The sequence below is a fragment of the Sabethes cyaneus genome, chromosome 2, assembly GCF_943734655.1.
Source record: "Sabethes cyaneus chromosome 2, idSabCyanKW18_F2, whole genome shotgun sequence".
In the NCBI taxonomy this organism is placed as follows: domain Eukaryota; kingdom Metazoa; phylum Arthropoda; class Insecta; order Diptera; family Culicidae; genus Sabethes; species Sabethes cyaneus.
In genome coordinates, this window is record NC_071354.1 from 178,902,867 (window position 1) to 178,921,370 (window position 18,504).

The window sequence follows — 18,504 nt, forward strand, 5'->3', positions numbered from 1 at the left end:
TACATACGGTTTAAATAATGAACCATTTATATGGCGATATTTATCACTAGCATGTTTGAAACTGCATTGACTTAACGGCGTTCTCCGATGAAGATGCGCATGTTGAGCACTTTTTCTGTTCCCGCTTCAGTTGCCGTAGACGAGAGGTGCGTCACGGTGGGATGGATTTCATTCACATCATCGTAAGCGAATAAGACACTCCGATCAATATGCGCTAAGTATTTAGTTGAATTAGCAAATTAAATTTTTCTGTAATTCAATTTACTCCTATCATCTCCAACGGCGTCTACAGCGGCAGTATTGTTGCGAATAGGCAATAATAGTACAAGAGCAGGATGGTGCGAATCGATGGGATGTTACAAAAAAAATCATACCATTTGAAAACATTCGTAGCCTTATTGTCTACCGCAAAAGTTGTTATTACGAAAGGTTCGCATTCGGGACGATAGCACATTCGTAGCACATTTTGCACCAGAACGCATTTGATGCACGGTTATTGTCCGGCACGCACGTTTACGGTCAGGTTACGGGAGTATTTTTCAAGAACTGGGTTCCTTGTATCGCTTGTTGGTACGACAGATGAATCTTTTGTTTATTCCGAGTGGTTTCAGCTTCTTTAAAATATTACACGGTCGAAAATTTTTCAAAAAAGAGACCTATCTCAAATTCCCATGACGGTTGCTGTAAATTTGTAAGTGTTTTTTTCAATAAATGTATCATGTATAGACATGTAACATATTTTGAAGCAGAAATGACAGAATTGCAGCAAAATCTGCCAGCATTCGTTTAAGATGGCAAGCGAAAAGATTTTACTAGAGAATTATTAACTATCACTCTACTGAACTTGCAAAGTAGAATAGAATAAGATTGCTGAAAATAGCTGGTATTAGAATAATCCAAGCATGATATAGTAAACCAACTCCGTCGTCTATAGACTGCCTGGTTATGTCTATGATCTAAACAGTCAGAACACGTTTCGTAAATCTCAGTAAAAGTAAGTATATAAATCTGATAAACCCATAGACGAACGATTTGATGATAGAAACTTTCCAGGCCATTTCACGACGCTTCTGCTCTTTCTCAACCCACGCTATTAGGTACTTTCCTTAGGGTGCCGGTGTAGTCACCAACGGTAACGTCTAATCCTGGCATGTCACACACACGCACACTCGCAAACACAGCCAGTGTACGGTACGGAGTGTAGCTATTTATTTGTCGATTTGTCGAACAGCTCTTCAATTCTAGCCCAGCCAGTCTGTCGTCCCGCCACCGGCAGTGGGGGCCGCCTCAGCCATACCTATATCCACATCCATCCATCCATCTGAGTCACTTACTTGCGGGTGTCAGTTTCATTTGCCGGGTTGACAATTATGAGCCGGCAAACATGGCATGTTTGTCAAGCAGAAACGAAATGATAGAGAGATTATTTATTCTGAACAAATGTCAGGCCTGGTTCGCTTCGATGATTTATGTACCATGCTCTGTTGTAACATGTTGGGGATCGAAAGATTGCTCAAGCGTCAGACTCAAGGCAGAAATTTGGAAGGCTTTCAAATCGAATTAATTCGAGTAAGCTGCTTACAGACGCAGCCAGTAGAATGCTGAAAATTTTCTTTCACACAATGAATTGTTTTTCTCAATGCGGGAAAACTAAGAAACTTTGCAAATGTTGTATCACTTATACAGTTCCAGTATTTCACTACCCATCGATTAGGTAAAGATCTTTGAAAAGGGGTTAGTTTCATCGGTCATCACCATCATTGTAAGCGCTAATGGGTCCCATTATAGCTGTCATGAAACACCTCTTTCCTGTTCGTCGTTGTTTTGATTTAGAACACGCTCATAAAACACCGTTGTAACCTGAGGTGAAAAAGTCACCGCCAAAGTGCGGACAGACCATCGGCGCGGGGGGCAGAGAAACCCCAGCAACAACCACCACCGTTGGCCACAAAAGGAACAATATCTGAACTCCATTCACCACACACAGAAGTTAAAACAAGCACTTATTACGAACGAGCTTCCCATTCATCGGGAACAAGTGAGCACTCGGTTGGCCTTAGTACAGCTTCCGTCAGTCTTCGTTAGCTTTAGCGGTGCGGCGGTGTGACTTTTCCGAGCCTTCGCTGCAGCACCGGGGGAAAACAGGAGCACACTAAAGACGCAGTCCGTTTTTCTTTCTTCTTTATTCCATTTTGCAGTGCCCTCTTCTTCGGCTCCCCGGGGATTGAATGAACGGTTCTTTCTGTAGTCAACTTGGTACCAGACACGAAATTATTCGCAATTGTTTACGTTTTAGATGATAATTGCAGTGTTTTCCTTGAATGGCTTTTTTTGCGGACAGCCCCCGTACCTACTATTTTTTGAACTCTCGGAGTGGTGGAAGCCACACACACCGCACACCGTACCGCGTCTGAATCGCTACCAAGGGGGTGTTGAATGGATAAAGTTTTTGATGATGCCCCGGAGTGAATCGTACCAACTGAGCATGTTTTTCCTGGACCACTCGGGCTGAATTGGAGGATTAAAAAAGCGAAAGAAGGAGAACACAATTTTTCCAGCTTGGGGTAGTTTCAGGCTAGCAGATGAGCCAGGCAGCTGAATATAATGCTTACATTGTGAGCCGTGGCAGCTGAGCAAAATAAAAATTGAAGTTCGATGGCGATGCCGCGTCCAAAACGATGGAAACGCGTGGTTTTTTATAATTATCAAATTATATTAAACTAGCTGACCCGACAAACTTCGTATTGCCACAAATTAACCTGTGTTGTACATAAATCATGAATCTCGGATTATCTTTGTCACTATCTCGAGTTTTGCAAGCCCCCCAGTGGGCGGCGCTTCCGACGGCGGGTCACCGGCAACACTCGCGACCGGCTCGTCCTGAATGATCTAGTGTTACTATAGATAGTTTTTGTGGTCTTGTTATTGATTAATGTTTTATGGAAGAGTCTCGAATTTCTCGAGTTGGATTAGTTTTTGAGTTTCGCAAAAATTTCTGTTTTATTTGTATGAGAGTCCATATCCCCCTACCACAGGGGTGAGAGGTCTCTAACTATCATAAAATAAATTCAAGACTCAAAAATCTCCTACATGTTAAATTTGGTTCCATTTGCTTGATTAGTACTCAAATTATAAGGAAATTTGTATTTCATTTGTATGGGAGCCCACCCTCTTAAAAGGTAAAGGGGTCGTAATACACCACAGAAAAAAAATTCTGCCATCTAAAACTCTCACATGCCAAATTTGGTTCCATTTGCTTGATTAGTTCTAAAGTTATGAGCAAATTTGTATTTCGTTTGAATGGGAGCCCCCCCCCCTCCTAAAAAGGTAAGAAGTCCTAATTCATCATGGGAAAAATGGTTGCCTCCAAAAACACCCACATGCCAAATATGGTTCCATTTGCTTGATTAGTTCTCGAATTATGAGGAAATTTGTATTTCATTTGTGTAGAAGCCCCCCCTCTTGAAGTGTGGAAGGATCCTAATTCACCGTAGAAAATATTTTTGCCTCCAAAAACCTCCACATGCCGAATTTGGTTCTATTTGCTTGATTAGTTCTCGAGTTATGGGGAAATTTGTATTTCATTTGTATTGGAGCCCCCCCTCCTAATGTGGGGAGGGGTCCCAATTCATCATTGAAAAAAAATTGTCTCCAAAAACACACACATGCCAAATTTGGTTCAATTCGCTTGATTAGTTCTCGAGTTATGAGGAAATTTGTATTTCATTTGTACAGGAGCCCCTCCTCTTAAAGTAGGGAGGGGTCCTAATTCACCATAGAAAATTTTCTTGCTCTCGAAAACCTTCACATGCCAAATTTGGTTGCATTTGTTTGATTAGTTCTCGAGTTATGTGGAAATTTGTATGGAAGTCCCCCCTCTTAAAGGGGAGAGGAGTTATAATTCCTCTTATAAAGAGGGGAGGGGTCTCAATTCACCATAGAATAAATTCTTGTCACCAAAAAAAAAACACCCACATGCCAAATGTTGTTCTATTTGCTTGATTAGTTCTCGAGTTAGGAGGAAATTTGTATTTCATTTCTACAGGAGCCCCCCCTCTTAGAGTGGGGAGGGGTCCTAATTCACCGTAGAAAATTTTCTTGCCCTCGAAAACCTTCACATGCCAAAGTTGGTTCCATTTGCTTGATTAGTTCTCGAGTTATGAGGAAATTTGTATGGAAGCCCCCCCTCTTAAAGGGGAGAGGAGTTACAATTCCCCTTATAAAGAGGGAGGGGTCTCAATTTACCATAGAATAAATTCTTGTCACCGAAAACACCCACATGCCAAATTTGGTTCTATTTGCTTGATTAGTTCTCGAGTTATGAGGAAATTTGTATTTCATTTGTATAGGAGCCCCCCCTCCTAAAGTGGGGAGAGGTTCTTATTCATCATAGAAAACATTCTTGCCTCCAAAAACACCTACATGCCAAATTTAGTTCCATTTGCTGGATTAGCTCTCGAGTTATAAGGAAATTTGTATTTCGTTTGTATAGCAGCCCCCCCCCCCTCTTAAAGTGGGGAGGGGTCCCAATTCATCATAGAAAAAAATTTTGTCTTCAAAAACACACACATGCCAAATTTGGTTCCATTTGCTTGATTAGTTCTCGAGTTATGAGGAAATTGGTATTTCATTTGTACAGGAGCCCCCCCTCTTAAAGTGAGGAGGGGTCCTAATTCAACATAGAAAATTTTCTTGCCCTCGAAAACCTTCACATGCCAAATTTGGTTTCATTTGCTTGATTAGTTCTCGAGTTATGAGGAAATTTGTATGGAAACCTCCCCTCTTAAAGGGGAGAGGAGTTATAATTCCCCTTATAAAGAGGGGAGGGGTCTCAAATTACCCTAGAATAAATTCTTGTCACCGAAAACACCCACATGCCAAATTTGGTTCTATTTGCTTGATTAGTTCTCGAGTTATGCAGAAATTTGTGTTTCATTTGTATGGGAGCCCCCCCTCTTAGTGGGAGGAGGGGTCTCTAACCATCACTAAAACCTTTCCTGGCCCCAAAAACCTCTACATGCAAATTTTCACGCCGATTGGTTCAGTAGTTTTGGATTCTATAAGGAACACAGGACAGACAGACAGACAGACAGACAGACAGACAGACAGACAGACAGACAGACAGACAGACAGACAGACAGACAGAAATCCTTCTTTATAGGTATAGATTATAAAAACTCGGGTTTATCCGGATTTTGGTGGTTCAGAAATAGTTATACGAGAATCCCCCGAACAAGGCGATATTTCAGCTCCCCATTATACAATAACGTAGATTTTAGGCAGTTGTCTAGCTTATACCAGATACTAACCGCAGTTAATAGGAGCTAGCATAACAGTAAACAGCGGTCAATCAATATGTAAGAGGATCGCAGTGGATCTAATATTACAAGATTGAATTCTTTTCTATGAAATCGAGCTTTATTTAAAAAATGTGTTAAATTGAATTTTAAATCAATTCGAAGAATTTTTCGCAAATGAGACTTAATTAATTCTCATTACCTTCATTTGACTTCAATGTACGGTCTAACGACATTTAGCGTCGGGCTACTGTTATGGTCGGGCCTTCACGATTTTACAGTTTCAGTAATTCATGCTATCTATGGACAATTGGACAAGCATTGTAAAACTTCTTATTGTAACAGCTAACTTCTCACCATTTTGTAAGCTAGGCCGAAAAAATAGAAGCAATCGCTTACGTGTATTTGCTCTTGATGATGGTTTGGAAAACACACGTTTTCACGTTTACTTATTCTAGAAATTAAATAGCTATTAATACAGTATAACAGAACTACTACTACTACTACTACTAATTCTACTACTTTTTATCAGGAAGGAACACAAAAATTCCCCTCTGATATGAAAATTTTCATTCATCAGCAATTTGCAGCAACTTATTGTTAATTTCAGCCCAAGCCAACAGAGTTGCGTCATTTACACTGCTACAAATGTGTGAGGCAGATGCACTTGGAACGCTTCTAGCATGTTGAAAAAGCTACTTTTTGAGTAACAACCACTCTTTTGACGCTAAGTGTATATGGGCGATTTAATGTATACTAGCGTCAGAAGCAAGCTGTTGTCATCACTGCAAAACTAGTTATCTTCAATGAGCCGGTATGTAGGCAACGCTTGAAAAACATTGACTTCCTTTTGGTCTGCAGTTGAAGTACAGCAATCCACCGAATGGGCTCTTGGGTGGCGCTGTTTGATCATCGCAAATTTCTCAGGCTCCTCCAAATAGATATAGCTGTGGTTTTTGGTAGGCGATAAGCCTTTGATAGGCCCCAACAATGTGCCAAAAATATGCTTTATAGTTAATTGCTAAGGAATTATGGTGGGCGCACGCGCAGTACCACGCATTAAGTTATTCGGGGGATTGCTTTATCCCTTTAAGCCCGACTCCTCACAATTGTGTAGGTGAGATATGACTACTTTTAAAAAATTTTCCTTTCCTTTCTAAACGTCGTACTTTTACATATATAGCGCCATTCTCTTGTATAAACATCGTAACACGTAAAAAAAATAGAAAACAGCTGAAAAGAAGTTTTCTTTTGAGTTTGGATTAATTATTGTCTAGTCTTCAAAATCTTGTGAAAACAGCAAAAAGTTTTATCTGTCGTATTTTCTTATTGGATCCGTATTTCGAAATTGCTTAGATAAAAAATTATTGGTAATAAGTATTTCTAATTGATGTAATTAAAAATTTACGCGAAATAACTTTTACAACTTACTTATGCACATTGTTTTTCATACCTACACAATTGTGTAGGTTCGGCCTTATTGTATACCTACTTTTACCTTTACGTTCCCGCCGGGACTTCAAAAATTAGTGTACTTGCCGTTACACTTTTGGCTCTATCTTTACTATTTTTTGATCGATTTTTATACAACTTGTCTTCAAAGAACCACCTTAGATTGGCCTTCAATAAAAAAATATACTAGCAAATTTTGGATCCATTTTCCCAGAGATATTCCAGATCGCAGTGGGATTATTTTTTCACGTCATCAGTAATAGATGAAATAAAACGAAATTTGCTGCTGCCATCTCATTTTGAGTCAGTAAGAATGAATACATTATACTGTAGAGCATTCGTTCATGCTCCACACTATGGAACCTCCGTTTAGAGTACTACCAGAACCTAAAACTGGTCATTTATAAATTGTAAAATAAAAAAGTAGTGTGGCAAATGATGTATTCAACTACGGTATTTTCTAAGACAAATTCTTGGATCAACATTTGAATGTTTTAAGCCAATCTGGACGTTCCGGTATATCTGTTGTATTAAGATTAGTAAAAACTTAACTTGCAAAAAGTTGCGCGTATTTCCATAGCTACGTAGCGACCGTTCCGCTGCTTCAGAAGCTGAAGTTTATGAGCCTCGAAGCGATGATCTCGCTCTAAACTAAACGGGGTCAACCCTATTCAATTCTGTGGACTTCTTTACACAAAATAATTAGGTATTTCATGTTTTGTTTTTTCAAAACCTGGTTTGGTATAGTCCAAAAAGGGTAAAAAATGTTAAAAATAGGGGAAAATGAGCAAAATGGGGCACTTCCCGATGACAAACAGGAAAGCGGTGGGCACCATGCAATTCTCCGGAAAATTTTACATAAGATCACCTACATTTTATCAGCCTGCAGGCCATATCTTAATTGCATCCGTTTTTTCGGCTCGTTTTTGCCCATAGTGCAATGGTATAAGATAAGGCCGAACCCACACAATTGTGTAGGTTGCTAAATTTAGCAAACATTTATTGCAATGTGTAGAATACACTGGTCACTGGTTTTGGTATCTCGAGCGATAAAAAAAATTTATATTGATCCAAAAACCAAAAATATCGTGCTTAAAGGGTTATAACTGTTACGGTTTGTACTATACAGGTGCGTTGAGTCTGTCGGAAATTTAAACGGACGGACACCATAATAAAAAATAGTCGCGGCAAACCTATCTTTTCTCGCGAAACGACTAGAACTCAAATTTAATAGCGTTTTATTAAGACCAAAGTGCACTCAGATATTTAGTGGATGTTATCCAACCAGTTGGTATGAAAATCTTGTCTCGAGTAAATATAGTTTCAACGTAATGGGCCTACCGCTTAATGGGCCAAAAATACCCACATGAACCTTAGTTCTTAATTGTACCAATAGCCGAATATAGGATCGAGCAATATTGGTCCGGACGTCAGACATAAAAATAGCACCGCAATCGTGGTGGAAAACTGGAACTTTCTCTATGGAAAGCATCATAGAGCAAGACGAGGTCGTTGTACAGCGTCGAAGCTACTAACTTCGTTTAGGTAACAAAGATTCTGAACTTGATGGCAATATTCGAGTGCAGAAATGGTTCGATCACTTTATGTTTTATGTTTATTTGCTTAAAAATATCAACAGACCTTTTGGCCCTACTGATACACTTAACCTAGAATCTACGAGCTAGTGCCAGGAATCGAGTTTTCAGTACCTCGCCACTAACGTTTAAGTCGAAGGTAGGTATAAAGCGATTAAAATGGCGTTGCAGACCGGTGATTGTGCTGAAGGTGCTGTAGTTGGTTCGCCGATGCGGTACACGTAAAAATGGACCATTACGTAAGACGCGACCTTGAGCGTATATGTTGAGGTTTGCGAATAGACAAGGGCAATCGACTCTCGAGGTCAGCAAATCGGCAACAGCCAATGCTCTGATCACATCGCGACGAGTGTTCAAAAGGTCGAGATCGATTAGTATGCAGTGTTATTCATAGCAAAGCGGCTGAAAGGGGTCGTTCCAGGGCAATCTCCGAAGAGCGAAACGTATGAATCTGCGCTGCACAGACTCGATTCGGTCAACTCCATTTTAGTAATAAGGACTTCATACTGCACTGGGACGCAGTACTAAAGATTGGACCGAACAAGAGCGCAGTAGCGAGCTTTGAGACAGTAGATGTCGTTGAAGTTCTTGGCGATTTGCATGATAAATCCCAGATTCCTGCAGGCCTTATCGACAATAAATGCGATGTGCTGTTTGAAGTCAAGCAGTATTACCAAGCCCTTGACACAGTTTTCGACGCGTAAAGGCACCTCTGATAGCATGTAGTCAAAGACGAGAGGGTTTAATTTCCTGGAGAATGTAATTATTTCTCATTTGTCGGAAACTACCGACCGAGAAATTTTAATCTAACTTATTTTTACTGTCAGGACGACGACACTTACGCAGGCCCTTACGACTTGCAAGGTACTGCGCGTGACACTGCTCGTCTGTCAGCGTGTTAGCCGCGATTCTCAGCGCGGGTTTTCGGAGATAGGCTCCGTTCCTATGAAATAGACCAAACTCGTGTTTTTAGTCTTTGACCTTGAAATGCGGTCAGGCGTTAATATTAATATGCCTGACCGCAGTTCAAAGTCAAAGACTAAAAACATCAGTTTGGTCTATTTCATAGGAACGGAGCCTATCTCCGAAAACCCGCGCTGAGGATCGCGGCTAACACGCTGACAGACGAACAGCGTCACGCACAGTACCTTGCAAGTTGTAAGGGCTTGCATAGTGTCGTCGTCCTGACAGTAAAAACAGGTTAGATTAAAGCTTCTCAGTCGATGGTTTCTGCAGTAGACGGAGGAAGAGGCACAATTTGTGTGTAAAAATAACCCAACCAGATACGTCGTTATCTCAATAGCGGAGTTTTGCAGTCTCCTTTTGTCCAGCGCCTCTGCGGTTCAATGGTATGTAGGGACCACGTACCACCGAGTCACAAGTCCCGGCGGGTGTTGTGGGTTCGAATCAGGTTATAATCTCAGATTATAGCTTGGTTCGACCTATGCACCTTCCAGCATTGGACCAAAGGTAGGAGTCAAAACGACTACTTGTTAAGCGTAGCTACCAATATCCCCCCCCCCTCACCTTTCCGCTCTTTTCCCTCCATTACCAAAATTTTCAATACTTTCCCCTACCGTTCCCCTTCATCCATTGTTGAACCACCGTTTCACAAAAAAAAAATCGTTGAAGTAGACGAGGAAGACCAAAGGTCCGAGAGGGCTACCTTGTGGAACTCCAGAGTTAGCAGTGAAAGGTCTGGAGGTAAAACCGTCGATGCTAATTTCTAGGTGGCGATCGGAGAGATATGAATTAAACCATCGTAGCAACGAGCCTCCGATTCCGAGTTTGTCCAGTTTTGCGATGGCGATTCGATGGTTCTATTTGTCGAAAGCTGCGGAAATTCAATTTCAATTTGACTCAATTTCGTTTCATTTTACAGTACCGGCTCAGTTAATCAAAATTTGAAAAAGTTATTCATGAGACATTTGTAGAACTAGTCATTATCTACAATATTGCAGAATTACGTTTCGCTTTATTTTTTGCATTTACGGTGCTAATTATGACAGCTTCAGCAGCGAAAAATGCCGCACGCTCTCATGAAATAAGGTGACAAACATAATTCTTTCGCGGAAATCGACACAAGGAAAAGCGTAACAAGAATTAGATAAATATGTCATTAAAATACAGTCGTTCCACACTTATGTGTCACTTACCGAATCGTGGCACTACAAAATAAATTAGGCCATTACAAATATTTAAAAAATTTTTGTCCCTCCGGTGTTGGGCCACTGAAGGGGGGGGGGCGAAAAAAAAACAAAGAGAATTTTTTAATCGAGCAAAAAAAATATGAAATTTGGGCATTTTTATTTTAAGTTTTAACGTGAAAACCAAATCTATTCTTGCTTTTAATATATACGTTGTTAATTTCCATGCAAAAATCTACGAAAAAAAGACAAAAACGAAAGAAAATTTTTTTGGCCGATTTTCGGAAATTTGAATTTCCATCTCTATTTCATGCTAGAAGCGTTAACTCAACTCGTACACTCATTTTTCAAGGTTTTCAGGCTGTAGAGCCCACAGACAATTGATTTTATAAAAAAAATCAGAGGGGTTGTGTACAAGACACGACCGCATATATAGGTGACGCAGGACTACGTAAGTCTCTTTGTAGTGATAGCAGCATGTATTCATGTTTGTATTCATTCGATTTTTCATGTACACATGCTATATGCAACATATATACATGCTACATGCGTTGTATGCTAGTGTAACATTTATCAAAGTAGTAACATTGTATACGTTCAATTCTGAAAAGATTGTGCATTTGAAAACAATTTAACAAAATCAAGAACACAAACTATTGCTTTCCTGCTACCTTACTGAAATTAAAGATTGTTTTTATTACCCATGGTTCCCCACGTTGAAGGGATTTTACCAATTCAGTCCTATTTTATCAACAGCACATCTTTTCACTACACTTCTAATGAAACGGCATCGGCAAGCATGTGGATTCATACAGTGTCGTATTAAAACCGATCACTACAGCTATAGCACATTTTTCCAACACAGATATCAAATTCGCCGAGGTTTACTCGTCTCGCAGTAAAGAATTTGCGATCTGTTGGGATGACGAACTTGTCGTTTTTTCTGGCACACTTCCCTAACACAGACATCAAATTGGACTAGGTTTATTCGCGTTCGTAAGAAATCTGTTGGCACGAGGGGGCTTTGTCACTCTTTCTGGCGTACTTCCCAAGCAAGGACATCAAAATGGTCTAGGTTTAACCGCGGTGTTAAGAAATCTTGTTGAAATGAGGAAGCTTTGTCACTTATTTTGGCGTACTTCCCAAGCACAGATATCAAATTGGTATAGGTTTAGATCATAGCAAAGAATCTTCCAACGTTTGAAGTTTGTAGCAAGTTTGTAAACTGGTGGCCCAGCCGACGAGCGTACCGGGCGCACCAGTGGGTAGACGGGCAAAGCTACCGTTGCCCACCGCCAGGCCATTGGCTGGCCTTCTTCTCCATGGCTGGGCAGGTACGCCGGTGGCAGCTCGGGGTAAATGAGTTGCCCGCCATGGATGAAGACCTCCGGGTCCTCCTGTGCCGGCCGCTGCGGCTCCCGAGCCCACAAGATCCCGTGCCGGCGGATCCACTCGTGCCGGCGGATTCACACGTGCCGGCGGATCCACTCGTTTAGGCGGATCCACTTGTTTAGGCGGCTTCACTCGTGCCGGCGGCTTCACCTGCTGGTACGGTTTCGGCTTTGCTGGTGCCGTGGATGCCGGCATCTTGAGGCCACATCGGCGACAAAACTGAAAAAAAAATTTGTAAAACAAGATAATTTATTAAAATAGAACTTACCATTATTTTAGCCTACACAGGGACCTTTGCAAATAATCCGCAACGGGAGCAAAACTGTAAAATAATAAATAATATATCTGTAATATATCAATTATTAAATTTTTTAATTACTTACCATTTTCCAGGAAGCACGTGCGATCTTCAACGAGCAACGTTCTCTGATTCAAAATGAAAATGGACAATAAAATTGAACGTGGCCTGGTTGCCAGTATCGAATATGCCAGAAAACTTGAATTTTGTCCAAGGTATATACACACAAGGGGTTTCCAAAAGCTATAATTACTACGCACCTTGGAAAAAAACAAAGGGTTTCCAGTAAGGCCTATTAGTGCGTAGTATTCAGAGGTTACTTTTGTAATCATTTACGAATTAATTAGGTAATCAATTGTAATCAGTATAGTAATCAATGATAATCTTAAGTAATCATTTATAGTAGTCACAAGAGATTGATTTTCAGGTAGTTAAGCATTGCTAATGGCGGGGTTGAATCTGTAAAAGTATTCAGAGCAAACACATCGTCTTTAAAGCACAGAGAACAGATTAACAGGCTCGAAGGAAGTAATCAATTTTTTGTGTGTAAAATCTGTCGGTGGCGCCCTCCAGAAATATTGCTGTTCTAATGTACACTTCTAATGAAACGGTAAGCATGAGTATTCACGGGAAACTAGCAGTCATTGATTTTTCGTCGGAAAGCCCAATTTCGAAAGCAGCTTTTCGGCCCGAAAGCGGGATTGTGTTTATAAAAATGTATATACTGCATTCTTCTTGCCAATCTGAACACAGCGAATTTATTTTCATAAACCGAATTTTTGTTTCAAACAAAAAAACTGCTTTTGAAATTGGCTGAATCGATGATGACTAATTTCACCTTCATACAGAGTCGTATAATAACCGAACACTACAGCTGTAGCACATTTTTCCAACACAGATATCAAATTCGCGGAGGTTTAATCGTCTCGCAGTAAAAAATTTGCGATCTGTTGGGACAACGAACTTGTGTCATTTTTTCTGGCACACTTCCCTAACACAGACATCAAATTGGACTAGGTTTAATCGCGTTCGTAAGAAATCTGTTGGCACGAGGGGGCTTTGTCACTCTTTCTGGCGTACTTCCCAAGCAAGGACATCAAAATGGTCTAGGTTTAACCACGGTCCACGGTGTTAAGAAATCTTGTTGAAATGAGGAAGCTTTGTCACTTGTTTTGGATTACTTCCCAAGCACAGATATCAAATTGGTATAGGTTTAGATCATCGCAAAGAATCTTCCAACCAATCACGAAGCGAGAATTCTGGTAAAACATAGGTTCATTATTTTCAATTTTTCAATAGTTCAACATCAAGAATCCATACTTTTCTTCATTTAGGTCAATTCTTAGAAGATTTCCCGAGCGATTGGTGTAAGAATATTGAAAATCGATAGTAAAACCGCTGAGCTATTAGCGCTCAAAACCTTTCGTTTTTCGTGACGCTCGCATTTTTCGATTTTTTGGAATGACACCCTATCTCAAAACTTGCCGTAAGACGTAGTCCTACGTCAAAAATTTAACTCGAATCTTACAAATTATTTTTGCCCCCCGATTTTTCAAGCCAATTTCCAAGGGGCGGGGGGGGGAGAGGGGTGACAAAAACTTTTAAAATGATTTACAATGGCTTTATTATCCATTTTAAAGCAAACCGTTTACTACGACAATCATATATTATGATTATCATATATTTGATTTATTATTTCAAACATGTTTTAACTAGTATTTAATTATCTTTAAAATGCATAAATTGAGAAAAAAATATTATGGTCTAGATTCGCTCGAAACTTTTAGTACAAAATTTAGCTTGCTTAAAACCTCAGTTATTATCTGAACGCCATTATTTTTTTTATTGTTGAAACTTTAAATTCACCTCATGGATGAAAAAATTGTTGCATTAGACTAAACTACTTTTAAAAAAAATCAGACTGGTTGTGTACAAGACACGACCGCATATATAGGTAACGCAGGACTACGTAAGTCTCTTTGTAGTGATAGTAGCATGTATTCATGCTTGTAATTATTCGATTCTTCATGTATACATGCTATATGCAACATATATACATGCTACATGCGTTGTATGTAACATTTATCAAATTAGTAACATTGCATACATTCAATTCTCAAAAGATTGTGTATTTGAAAACAATTTAACAAAATCAAGAACAAACTATTGCTGTCCTGCTACCTTACTGAAATTAAAGATTGTTTTACCCATGGTTCCCCACGTTGAAGGGATTTTACCAATTCAATCCCATTTTATCAACAGCACATCTTTTCAATACACTTCTAATGAAACAGTAAGCATGCGTATTCACGGGAAACTAGCAGTCATTGACTTTTCGTCGGAAAGCCCAATTTCGGAAGAAGTTTTTCGGCCCAAAAGCGAGATTGTGTTTATAAAAATGTATATACTGCATTCTTCTTGCCAATCTGAACACAGCGAATGTATTTTCATAAACCGAATTCAAACAAAAAAACTGCTTTTGAAATTGGCAGAATCGATGATGACTAATTTCACCTTCATACAGAGTCGTATTATAACCGAACACTACAGCTGTAGAACATTTTTCCAACACAGATATCAAATTCGCCGTGGTTTAATCGTCTCGCAGTAAAGAATTTGCGATCTGTTGGGGCAACGAACATGTGTCGTTTTTTCTGGCACACTTCCCTAACACAGACATCAAATTGGACAAGGTCTAATCGTGTTCGTAAGAAATTTGTTGGCACGAGGAAGCTTTGTCACTCTTTCTGGCGTACTTCCCAAGCAAGGACATCAAAATGGTCTAGGTTTAACCGCGGTGTTAAGAAATCTTGTTGAAATGAGGGTACTTGGTCACTTGTTTTGGCTTACTTCCCAAGCACAGATATCAAATTGGTATAGGTTTAGATCATCGCAAAGAATCTTCCAACCAATCACGAAGCGATAATTCTGGTAAAACACAGGTTCATTATTTTCAATTTTTCAAATAGTTCGACATCAAGAATCCTTACTTTTCTTCATTTGGGTCAATTCTTAGAAGATTTTCCGATCGATTGGTGTAAGAATATTGAAAATCGATAGGAAAACCGCTAAGCTATTAGCGCTCAAAACCTTTCATTTTTCGTGACGCTCGCATTTTTCGATTTTTTGGAATGACACCCTATCTCAAAACTTGCCGTAAGACGTAGTCCTACGTCAAAATAGCGATGGACCTGTTTTTGTCAATATCACCATCTTACGAGAGTGTTGAAGAGCTTGTAATCCGAACAAAACAAAAGGAAATCAGTTGTCTTTTTACCATTCGAAAAAAAAAAATCTTCTAATCTCGTGCAAGTAAATTTAAAAATCAGAGGGGTTGTGTACAAGACACGACCGCATATATAGGCGACGCAGGACTACGTAAGTCTCTTTGTAGTGATAGTAATATGTATTCATGCTTGTAATCATTCATATATACATGCTATATGCAACATATATACATGCTACATGCGTTGTATGTACCATTTATCAAAGTAGTAACATTGCATACGTCCAATTCTCAAAAGATTGTGCATTTGAAAACAATTCAATAAAATCAAGAACACAAACTATTGCTTTCCTGCTACCTTACTGAACTAAATACTGTTTTTATTATCCACGGTTTCCCACGTTGAAAGGATTTTACCAATTCAATCCTATTTTATCAACAGCACATCTTTTCACTACACTTCTAATGAAACGGCAAGCATGCGTATTCATACAGAGTCGAATTATAACCGAACACTACAGCTGTAGCACATTTTTCCAACACAGATATCAAATTCGCCGAGGTTTAATCGTCTTGCAGTAAAGAATTTGCGATCTGTTGGGACAACGAACTTGGGTCATTTTTCTGGCACACTTCCCTAACACAGACATCAAATTGGACTAGGTTTAATCGCGTTCGTAAGAAATCTGTTGGCACGAGGCGGCTTTGTCACTCTCTCTGGCGTACTTCCCAAGCAAGGACATCAAAATGGTCTAGGTTGAACCGCAATGTTAAGAAATCTTGTTGAAATGAGGAAGCTTTGTCACTTGTTTTGGCTTACTTCCCAAGCACAGATATCAAATGGGTATAGGTTTAGATCATCGTAAAGAATCTTCCAACCAATCACGAAGCGAGAATTCTGGTAAAACATAGGTTCATTATTTTCGATTTTTCAATAGTTCAACATCAAGAATACACACTTTTCTTTATTTGGGTCAATTCTTAGAAGATTTTCCAATCGATTGGTGTAAGAATTTTGAAAATCGATCGGAAAACCGCTGAGCTATTAGCGCTGAAAACCTTTCATTTTTCGTGACGCTCGCATTTTTTGATTTTTTGGAATGACACCCTATCTCAAAACTTGCCGTAAGACGTAGTCCTACGTCAAAAAATTCGTCTCCTGCTGTTAAACTTGGGCTAGAACCAGTATTTTTTTTTTGTATTTGGAGAAAAGAAGAGTTGAAAATGGCATCCAATATTTCTCGGTTTTTGTGTAATCCTTCAATAGTACGGACTAAATCGTGTTGAACTCATTGCTTTTTAAGAAAGCATTTCTATTAGCTCGCATCAGAACAATTAAAATTTTCGGCTGCAATTGCAATAATAATCTGAAGAAAAAGTGATCCATAATTGTGTAAAACTTCATCAAAATCATGGCACAATTATGAGTCACTTTTATTTTTGGTCCAAATTGCATAAAACTTATATAAAACATGGACTTTTCTCTTGGAGAATACAAATTCTACCTTTGTTTTGATACGAACATCATTTTTCAGATGTGATTCTTTTAATTTTGCATTTATGAGGCTTACGAATTCACTAGCCGCCTTTTAAGATGTTTACAATTCGAACGATAGTTTGACAGCTGGATTATGTAACAGAAATGCTCTGGTAAAAGCTCAGTCAGTCAGCATTGGTCAAATCATCCTGATCGTTTTGGTTTACAGCGACCATAATAAAGTATCCGTTAAAATAAATGGTAAATTTTCAGCAGTTTCCGTAGTTGTGCAGCATATGCGCTTTAAATTTTACCGTGCATATTGCCCAGCTAGCACCAACTCTTATATCAATGTACGAAAACTATCGTAAATATCTCCTAACAAACTCGAAATCGTAACTAAAGCTGGATAAAGTGGGATCAAGTTGATTTTTTGTCGTATATAATGATACTAACTGACATACATACGATTTTTAGCACAAAATCGTAGAGTAGTACGGAGCGACTCGCGCTTAATCGGATATTATCGTATATAAATACTTATATAGTCGTAACGCTCAAAATTATTCGTAATCACGTATATCGCCCCCAAAATAGTACGGATATGCCAATTTTACGCATGAAACACGATTTATTTAGCATGTATATCTGTACGTAATGCTGATTTTTACCTTTTTTATACATATGAAAATGCTAGCTGGGTGGTATGACAGGTATGATAAAGTCAACGCGCCCTGAAATTTTGCAACTGGCGTCAACTAATTAGTCAATCTCAATATCTAGTGAAATCATTTTAGATGCTTTCTGTGAAATTTTTATGTGCGGGCTAAAAATACTAAAATATGGCAAAATGGCCTTGCATAAAAAATAGTTTTTGGTGTTAAACTTTAATATCCTTCATATTAGCAGCAACAAACCTGTTTGATCAGGGTATTACCAAATTAATAGCATTATAAACCTGATAGTTTGCGGTTTGACAAGTACCTGCAATAAGATCAATTTTGTGTTAGTACCCCATATTTTATTTCTATATCCCACTTATAGTAAGTTTATAAGATATGTTGTGCAGCTAAATGATTTTAAGATGGTAAGACAAGCAACCACAATAAATTGGCTTCATTAACAGTTTTATTGTGGCTTTAAAGCCAGCTATAAGTATTATTTGACTTGTTTCATCTTGGTGATATGAGACGAGACAATGTTATTGCCTAAATATCATCACGTATTTTCCACGCTTGATGTGTTTGTGTGACTTTGGCTTAGCTTTAACTTAAGGTTAGAGGGGTACAACTCTTACTTCCGTGTAAAGCTCGATTCGTGCGACGTATTCTTATGCAAATATCTGATGGAATATCTATGTTTAGTAATAATTCCCAGGTAACAATGAGGGTTTTATTCCTATTCCTATGATGGTTTCCATGACTAAAATTAATCACAAATACCATCATAAAAGTACAAAAAAACTCCAAATTGTTGCCTGGGTTGCGTTAGAGTACCCATTTTGGTAATAAAAGTATAGTTGGAAGCAGATTAAAAAAGCTTGTAAGTGTAAGCAGAAAATCTGGTCAAAAACAGCTGACAGTATAATATAAAATAATTGAACTAGGGATTTTTAACAAA

General features: G+C 39.0%; 1 protein-coding gene across 3 annotated transcripts in view; it reads right to left on the reverse strand.

Moving 5' to 3' along the window:
- LOC128734114 (axotactin) overlaps positions 1-18,504 on the reverse strand; it is a 160,503-nt gene that overhangs the window by 94,539 nt on the left and 47,460 nt on the right. The window lies entirely within an intron of this gene.